Genomic DNA, 9,406 nt, shown 5'->3' with positions numbered 1-9,406 from the left:
AGCATTACCTTTAAATTAGGTCAAACGTTTTCGGGTACCCTTCCACAAGCTTCCCACAATAAGGTGGGTGAATTTTGGCTCATTCCTGACAGAGCTGGTGTAATTGAGTCAGGTTTGTAGGCCTCCTTGCTCGCACACTCTTTTTCAGTTCTGCCCACAAATTGTCTACAGTATTTAGGTCAGGGCTTTGTGATGGCCACTCCAATACCTTGACTTTGTTGTCCTTAAGCCATTTTGCCACAACTTTGGAAGTATGCTTGGGGTCATTGTCCATTTGGAAGACCCATTTGCGACCAAGCTTTAACTTCCTGACTGATGTTGTGAGATGTTGCTTCAATATATCCACATAATTTTCTTTCCTCAGGATGCCATCTATTTTGTGAAGTGCACCAGTCCCTCCTGCAGCAAAGCACCCCCACAGCATGATGCTGCCACCCCATGCTTCAGGGTTGGGATGGAGTTCTTCGGCTTGCAAGCCTCCCCCTTTGTCCTCCAAACATAACGATGTTCATTATGGCCAAACAGTTCTATTCAGAGGACATTTCTCCAAAAAGTACAATCTTTGTCCCCATGTGCAGTTGCAAACCGTAGTCAGGCTTTTTTATGGAAGTTTTGGAGCAGTGGCTTCTTCCTTGCTGAGCAGCCTTTCAAGGTTATGTCGATATAGGACTCGTTTTACTGTGGATATAGATCATTTTGTACCTGTTTCCTCCAGAATCTTCACAAGGTCCTTGGCTGTTGTTCTGGGATTGATTTGCACATTTCGCACTAAAATACGTTAATCTTTAGGACACAGAACGCATCTCCTTCCTGAGCATTATGACGGCTGCATGGTTTCATGGTGTTTATATTTGCATACGATTGTTTGTACAGATGAACGTGGTACCTTCAGGCGTTTGGAAATTGCTCCCAAGGATGAACCAGACTTGTGGAGGTCTACAAAAATGTTTATGAGGTCTTGGCTGATTTCTTTTTGATTTTCCCATGATGTCAAGCAAAGAGGCACTGAGTTTGAAGGTATGCCTTGAAATAAATCCACAGGCACACCTCAAATTGACTCAAATTATGTCAATTAGCCTATCAAAATCTTCTAAAGCCATGACATCATTTTCTGGAATTTCCCAAGCTGTTTAAAGGCACAGTCAACTTAGTGTATGTAAACTTCTGACCCACTGGAATTGTGATATGGTGAATTATAAGTGAAATAATCTGTCTGTGTAAAATTGTTGGAAAAATTACTTGTGTCATGCACAAAGCTGTAGTTTGTTAACAAGAAATGTGTGGAGTGGTTGAAAAACGAGTTTTAATGACTCCAACCAAAGTATATGTAAACTTCCGACTTCAACTGTATGTGTTTTTTGCATGGGCTGCATCTCAATCCACCACATCCGTCGATATCGCACTGGCAGAGCTAGAGCGGTGTTTGTCAGACCATGAGGAATCCTGAAATTCGGTCTTCTCACAAAAATGTCTGTAGCATCCGAACGGTTTGGCCAACAAACTATTATGCCCACTGTAGGATATTCCCAAGACTTGTCTGAAGCTGGTACAGCCTCTTCTGCCAACTTCTGTCTGTAGCGTCTGAACAGTTTGTGCTACACACTAATATGAGTCCTCTGTGGAAAGCTGAGACTCTCACAAACCCGATCTTCTCCGTTTTGCCCTAGGATGCCCACAAGCCTCACATGACTCATCTGAAGGTCCCGGGTTCCAGTTTAAAAAATGAATGGAAGTATATATGGAAATAGTTTTGTGCCTAAAATAAGGGGATAAATACATGTACAAAAATAAATAATAATAGTTGCCTGATCATTCTTATATCTCTCAGATATAGGACAGACACTTCAGAACCAACTTCCTTTAGATTTTTGGGGGGGGACTATCTTTTGTTCCACGTAGTGAATCTGTTATTCAATGCATTTCTATTGGCTAATAGCAGTTAATGCCAAATGTTATGTATCATCCAATAACTCTTTTTATATTTTTTGATAACTTAAGGGGTCTTAAAATTCTAAATCAAATAGCTAAATGTATTAGGTATGAAGGTAAGACCCAGTTGCAGACCACGTCAAAGAAACAATAGTTTAATATCTAACTCCCGGTGATGGCCCCCTCTCCCGATCTCCCTAGTGCAGGAAGCTAGGTGGATGTAGTGGCTCCCCCGGTGGCCCTGGGTGTGGGTCGGCCCCCCTCGTTGGGTTGGCCTCAGCTCTCTCTGGCCCTCACCCCCGATATCCCTGGGGCAGGGAGATGGCTGGATGTAGTGGTGCCCCCTGGTGGCCGCTGGAGGGGGTCAGGCAACCTTCCTGGTGAAGGGAGCTGGGTGGATATATTGGCGCCCCCTGGTGGCCATGGGTGGGGTAGGCACCCCTTTTCAGGGGGTCGGGCCCCCCTCCCTGGGTCAGCCTCAGCCCTCTCTGGCCTTCTCTTCCATATCAATGGGGAAGTGAGCTGGCTCGCTGTAGTTGCGCCCCCTAGTGGCCTTGGCGAGCGGTGGGGGGGTCGCCGCCCCTTTAAGGTGTCAGCCACTGTCCCCAGAGGTCGGCCCTCCCAGTAACTGGAGCGAAACTCTAGACAGAGTCTCTGGGTTAGAGCGTTAATATCACCTATAAATGCACACTGGACAGGTGTAATGAACACGTGTAAAAGTTACCATAACAAGCGTTCTCATCCCCTGTAAATGCACACTGGACAGGCGAAAAAAATCACGTGTACAAAAAATGATGTTTGACACTTGAATAAAGCAAGTGAAAAATTATCATAACAAGTGTTAAAATCACCTGTAATTGCACATAGTTTCAAATCACCTGTAAATGCACACAGGACCAAATACCCCTGACTGCAGTGTGCAATTCGGGGCTGGGCTCAATGTGGGCGGAGTCAAACGTTTGACCCCGTCCACTTTTTTGTCCCATACACTGAATACAAACACACGTTTGCGCAAGGCACATGTTGAATACAAACGTATTTCATTTTTGAAGATCATAAGAAATATTATATAAAGTGGTACCAGCAGATGTGTTAACACTTTTTGCTTCATGCTATATTTGAGACAAGCTACTGATATTGTTGCAGTGAACAGACTTATGTATGTCATGTACTGTTAAAATTGTGTTGATAAATGTTATAACGTTATTATATTATTTCATTGAGCATATATATACAGTTACTACCTATCCTGATTTATAATGCTATTTACTTTCCTGATGATAATGTCTAGTAGTGTTAGTGTCTAGTAGTGATAGTGTCTTCTGATCCCTCCTGTCTCAGCCTCCAGTATTTATGCTGCAGTAGTTTATGTGTCGGGGGGCTAGGGTCAGTCTGTTACATCTGGAGTATTCTCTTGTCTTATCCGGTGTCCTGTGTGAATGTAAATATGCTCTCTCTAATTCTCTCTTCTCTCTTTCTTTCTTTCTCTCGGAGGACCTGAGCCCTAGGACCATGCCTCAGGACTACCTGGCATGATGACTCCTTGCTGTCCCCAGTCCACCTGGCCATGCTGCTGCTCCAGTTTCAACTGTTCTGCCTGCGGCTACGGAACCCTGACCTGTTTCACCGGACGTGCTTGTTGCACAATTACTATGATTATTATTATTTGACCATGCTGGTCATTTACGAACATTTTAACATCTTGACCATGTTCTGTTATAATATCCACCCGGCACAGCCAGAAGAGGACTGGCCACCCCTCATAGCCTGGTTCCTCTCTAGGTTTCTTCCTAGGTTTTTGGCCTTTCTCAGGAGTTTTTCCTAGGGAGTTTTTCCCAGCCACCGTGCTTCTTTCACATGCATTGCTTGCTGTTTGGGGTTTTAGGCTGGGTTTCTGTACAGCACTTTGAGATTTCAGCTGATGTACGAAGGGCTATATAAATAAATTTGATTTGATTTGATTTGATAATGGAGGCAGAATACACCATATAGACATAGTGACAAGCTGAATGTCCTTTGTACATTAAATTATACCAGCTCCAGTAAAGAGATCAGAGACTCGGGTGACTTCTACGTCATCTTCACTAAACAACACAATTAACAACTGAAATAATTAACACAGCAGACAAAAACCAGGTTTGACCACTCCTCAAAAATGGCTTCACTCCTGCTCCTCAAAAGAGGCAAAGACTTTTCTTGTTGTCAACTGCCTCCACATAGAACATCACATAATCTCTCTAACTGGAACATGAATGGTTCCTTAAGGAGAATATTTTCCTCTTCATCCAGGCCATCATACTACCGTAGTTCTTTAAGGGTTGTAATGTGGTCTTCCCCGTCCATCCCAATTACACTAGGGAGGGAAACAGTGCCTTTAAATGTTTGGAGTTCGCACCACCTTGCTGCCTCTAGGGTGTCCCTTAGAAAAACATCTTCCTTGAAGAAAAAGGAAGAATAAATATTAAGAGTAGTGCCTCATTGGGTGATCAAGTCAAATTACACCCCACTTTCACAATACCACCATGCAAACAAAAGCCCCTATTACTAAAGGGGTTTTCAGTGATATCTAGAACTACTCAACAAGTCATCACAACTATTATATCTTGCCATGCATCAAGCCTTCAGCATTACACACAGTAGACTACATACCCAGTCCACAGCTCCCAGTTCACCATGCATCAAGCCTTCAGTATTACACACGGTAGACTACATACCCAGTCCACAGCTCCCAGTTCACCATGCATCAAGCCTTCAGTATTACACACAGTAGACTACATACCCAGTCCACAGCTCCCAGTTCACCATGCATCAAGCCTTCAGTATTACACACAGTAGACTACATACCCAGTCCACAGCTCCCAGTTCACCATGCATCAAGCCTTCAGTATTACACACAGTAGACTACATACCCAGTTCACAGCTCCCAGTTCACCATGCATCAAGCCTTCAGTATTACACACAGTAGACTACATACCCAGTCCACAGCTCCCAGTTCACCATGCATCAAGCCTTCAGTATTACACACAGTAGACTACATACCCAGTCCACAGCTCCCAGTTCACCATGCATCAAGCCTTCAGTATTACACACAGTAGACTACATACCCAGTCCACAGCTCCCAGTTCACCATGCATCAAGCCTTCAGCATTACACAGTAGACTACATACCCAGTTCACAGCTCCCAGTTCACCATGCATCAAGCCTTCAGTATTACACACGGTAGACTACATACCCAGTTCACAGCTCCCAGTTCACCATGCATCAAGCCTTCAGTATTACACACAGTAGACTACATACCCAGTCCACAGCTCCCAGTTCACCATGCATCAAGCCTTCAGTATTACACACAGTAGACTACATACCCAGTCCACAGCTCCCAGTTCACCATGCATCAAGCCTTCAGTATTACACACAGTAGACTACATACCCAGTCCACAGCTCCCAGTTCACCATGCATCAAGCCTTCAGTATTACACACAGTAGACTACATACTCAGTTCACAGCTCCCAGTTCACCATGCATCAAGCCTTCAGCATTACACACAGTAGACTACATACCCAGTCCACAGCTCCCAGTTCACCATGCATCAAGCCTTCAGCATTACACACAGTAGACTACATACTCAGTTCACAGCTCCCAGTTCACCATGCATCAAGCCTTCAGTATTACACACAGTAGACTACATACCCAGTCCACAGCTCCCAGTTCACCATGCATCAAGCCTTCAGTATTACACACAGTAGACTACATACCCAGTCCACAGCTCCCAGTTCACCATGCATCAAGCCTTCAGCATTACACACAGTAGACTACATACCCAGTCCACAGCTCCCAGTTCACCATGCATCAAGCCTTCAGCATTACACACAGTAGACTACATACCCAGTCCACAGCTCCCAGTTCACCATGCATCAAGCCTTCAGTATTACACACAGTAGACTACATACTCAGTTCACAGCTCCCAGTTCACCATGCATCAAGCCTTCAGCATTACACACAGTAGACTACATACCCAGTCCACAGCTCCCAGTTCACCATGCATCAAGCCTTCAGCATTACACACAGTAGACTACATACTCAGTTCACAGCTCCCAGTTCACCATGCATCAAGCCTTCAGTATTACACACAGTAGACTACATACCCAGTCCACAGCTCCCAGTTCACCATGCATCAAGCCTTCAGTATTACACACAGTAGACTACATACCCAGTCCACAGCTCCCAGTTCACCATGCATCAAGCCTTCAGTATTACACACAGTAGACTACATACCCAGTCCACAGCTCCCAGTTCACCATGCATCAAGCCTTCAGTATTACACACAGTAGACTACATACCCAGTCCACAGCTCCCAGTTCACCATGCATCAAGCCTTCAGTATTACACACAGTAGACTACATACCCAGTCCACAGCTCCCAGTTCACCATGCATCAAGCCTTCAGCATTACACACAGTAGACTACATACCCAGTCCACAGCTCCCAGTTCACCATGCATCAAGCCTTCAGCATTACACACAGTAGACTACATACCCAGTTCACAGCTCCCAGTTCACCATGCATCAAGCCTTCAGCATTACACAGTAGACTACATACTCAGTTCACAGCTCCCAGTTCACCATGCATCAAGCCTTCAGTATTACACACAGTAGACTACATACCCAGTCCACAGCTCCCAGTTCACCATGCATCAAGCCTTCAGCATTACACACAGTAGACTACATACCCAGTCCACAGCTCCCAGTTCACCATGCATCAAGCCTTCAGCATTACACACAGTAGACTACATACCCAGTCCACAGCTCCCAGTTCACCATGCATCAAGCCTTCAGCATTACACACAGTAGACTACATACCCAGTCCACAGCTCCCAGTTCACCATGCATCAAGCCTTCAGTATTACACACGGTAGACTACATACCCAGTCCACAGCTCCCAGTTCACCATGCATCAAGCCTTCAGCATTACACACAGTAGACTACATACTCAGTTCACAGCTCCCAGTTCACCATGCATCAAGCCTTCAGCATTACACACAGTAGACTACATACCCAGTCCACAGCTCCCAGTTCACCATGCATCAAGCCTTCAGCATTACACACAGTAGACTACATACTCAGTTCACAGCTCCCAGTTCACCATGCATCAAGCCTTCAGTATTACACACAGTAGACTACATACCCAGTCCACAGCTCCCAGTTCACCATGCATCAAGCCTTCAGTATTACACACAGTAGACTACATACCCAGTCCACAGCTCCCAGTTCACCATGCATCAAGCCTTCAGTATTACACACAGTAGACTACATACCCAGTCCACAGCTCCCAGTTCACCATGCATCAAGCCTTCAGTATTACACACAGTAGACTACATACCCAGTCCACAGCTCCCAGTTCACCATGCATCAAGCCTTCAGTATTACACACAGTAGACTACATACCCAGTCCACAGCTCCCAGTTCACCATGCATCAAGCCTTCAGCATTACACACAGTAGACTACATACTCAGTTCACAGCTCCCAGTTCACCATGCATCAAGCCTTCAGTATTACACACAGTAGACTACATACCCAGTCCACAGCTCCCAGTTCACCATGCATCAAGCCTTCAGCATTACACACAGTAGACTACATACCCAGTCCACAGCTCCCAGTTCACCATGCATCAAGCCTTCAGCATTACACACAGTAGACTACATACCCAGTCCACAGCTCCCAGTTCACCATGCATCAAGCCTTCAGCATTACACACAGTAGACTACATACCCAGTCCACAGCTCCCAGTTCACCATGCATCAAGCCTTCAGTATTACACACAGTAGACTACATACCCAGTCCACAGCTCCCAGTTCACCATGCATCAAGCCTTCAGTATTACACACAGTAGACTACATACCCAGTCCACAGCTCCCAGTTCGCCGTGCATTTTGTTTTCAGTATCGTCTAGAAAGGAAACAGTTTTTGGTCATTAAGTAATGTAAGGGAACCTCTAGGGATGTGTGTACAAGAATGCACCTTACTTTAGCTAATAGCCTGGGGGGGGGGCACCTTTTTCAATCTTTCAACCTCTCTTCTTCAGACCTTAGTGAGTGAATGACACACATTCAATATGAACATATATTCAGGTCAGTCTGGCTACAGTGAAACAAGTGATTTTAAGGATGCAAATGAAAAGGGTATTGGAAAGTTCTGCAGGAGAACTAGGCACCACTGTCACCTAATTTGCTGCATGTTTTCCTTTGAAAAAGAAAATCACACAATCGGATGGGATCCCCAAAAACATTATATCCACTAGTGATGATAATTTCATAATTTATACATATCTCAGTGAAATCACACTGTGCTTCCATTGCAATGTACAGAGCGTACTGTAAGTTAAGAAAGAGTAAGTTGTTAAGTTTGATAGTTATGATAACAACAATAATAATAGTAAATCATAATAATAATAATACCACCCCCCTCCAGGAATATTATTTCAGGATCTAGAAGACATCCCCCCCAAGAAGTCACAGAATGTCACATTGCAGGAGTTTGATGTATGAATTGTGTATGTCGTGTAAAAACTGTAGGAAATAGGTCCCAAAAAGTGTCAAGAATAATAAACAAGAAAAAGTATGAGCAATAACAGTAGTGTGCTTTGCATGCTGAAAGCACAGAAATAACAATAACTTTTCATATGTTATAACAGAAAATAGGACAAATATAATATAGTGAATAGCCAGCATCTTACCATCAAAACAAACACCCCACAGTTGTTAGAGAAACCTGGCTTTGGTAGGCCCTGTGGTGTGAACAAGGTACACCTTTCAATAAAGGAATGACAATCAAATGGTACAGTTCAGTCGAATAATTTAAAGGAATATCTAACTTGAACATCAGCCACACCAAAAGTCCTCCGAGGTCCAGGGGACAAGATCCGAGCAATGTTTATGTGAACACAGTGCATGTGAAAGTAAAGAAAAAGTAAATTCAACAGCTTTTCATACTTCAGCATGCATAACAGTTTTGAACATAGTTGGAACTGAATTAGCTCAAGTATTTTTCACAACATGTATCGGTGTTGTTGGAAAATCTGGAAAATCTATTTTCGACTGCAAACCCACCATTTCTCACATCAATGCACTCACATGCCAAAAATCTTTCCTTGGACACTGTTTCAAAGCAATGTGTATGCTTTCTTCGTAAATGTGTTTTGAAGTTTTTCTTATTTAACTTCAGTGTGCAGTGTGGACAAGTTACAATTACTTTTCTTGACTTGCCAAGTATGTTGGGACCTGGTGATTTCATTACTGTACAGTCGTGGCCAAAAGTTTTGAGAATGACACAAATATGAATTTTCACAAAGTTTGCTGCTTCAGTGTCTTTAGATATTTTTGTCAGATGTTACTATGGAATACTGAAGTATAATTACAAGCATTTCATAAGTGTCAAAGGCTTTTATTGACAATAACATAAGAGTCAATATTTGCAGTGTTGAC

The sequence above is a fragment of the Salmo trutta genome, chromosome 36, assembly GCF_901001165.1.
Source record: "Salmo trutta chromosome 36, fSalTru1.1, whole genome shotgun sequence".
Taxonomy (NCBI): Eukaryota; Metazoa; Chordata; class Actinopteri; order Salmoniformes; family Salmonidae; genus Salmo; species Salmo trutta.
The sequence above is the reverse complement of the archived record's forward strand: the minus strand, read 5'-3'. Positions refer to the sequence as shown.